A 990-nucleotide genomic window follows, 5' to 3' on the forward strand; every position below is an offset into this window, starting at 1 on the left:
GTTTCAAATATTGACCTTGTGGAAGACTGGAAATTTTCCTCAGGCTATAAGTCTCTGGTGTGAGATAAAGATTTATGGCACAGCAGGTTGCTGGCTCAAAGACAGACTAGTTACTGATTGTTATGTAAAGATACTGAGAATTGCTGTAAGAAGGAACGTTTGCTAAGATCAAGCTTGTGTTGATAAGATCACTTAATTACCTACCGGAATGTCATCTGGCTTGTTTCACTGAAAGTTACCAGCCTATATTGTCAAACTATAACCCCACCTATGTTCTCTTCCTGTGACTTCCTGGTCTGGAAAATAAATGCAGGAAGAGAACCACAATTCGGTGTTAATTTCCCTAGGAAGGGATCCCTCTTGCTGGAGGGTCCCAGGGAAGTTAACCACTTCGGGGCTTCTCACTGCTCAGAAGAGATGGGCTTTGAGTAATCCTTTGCGTCTCCGTCACCCAGGGGAAGTGAGGTGACAAATCCATGGGGGGCAAAGCAACACAAAGCAACAGGGATGCGCTACAGGTATGTATTTTACAAATATTCCAAAATCTGAAAAAAATCCAAAATCTGAAACACTTCTGGCCCCAAGCATTTAGGATAAGGGATACTCAACCTGTAATACCAAAATATGTAAGAAAACAGGTTTACTGTCCTCAAACTAGAGATACAGTGGTGGAAAGATATCAATGGTTTAAAAAAAAAAAAGTGATGCTTACCATAAAAGAAATATGTGCAAAGTCCTAGGGCAAAAGAGTAAGAAGTAGAAGATTATCAAAATTTAAAAGAAGGACACAACATAAGGAAAAGAAAGAGCATTCCAGACAAAAAGGCAAGGAATGGTGCATGTGCAAGACATGCAGGGAACAGCCGTCCAGTGCAGGAGAGGTCAGAAATGAAATTCACATTATCTATAATTTCCCTTGGTCAATGACGCCACCATATGCTAATCTAGAGAAAAACCATGGCATCATTTAACTCTTCCTTCCACTAAACA

This window comes from Galeopterus variegatus, unplaced genomic scaffold, assembly GCF_000696425.1.
Source record: "Galeopterus variegatus unplaced genomic scaffold, G_variegatus-3.0.2 Scaffold26392, whole genome shotgun sequence".
NCBI lineage: Eukaryota > Metazoa > Chordata > Mammalia > Dermoptera > Cynocephalidae > Galeopterus > Galeopterus variegatus.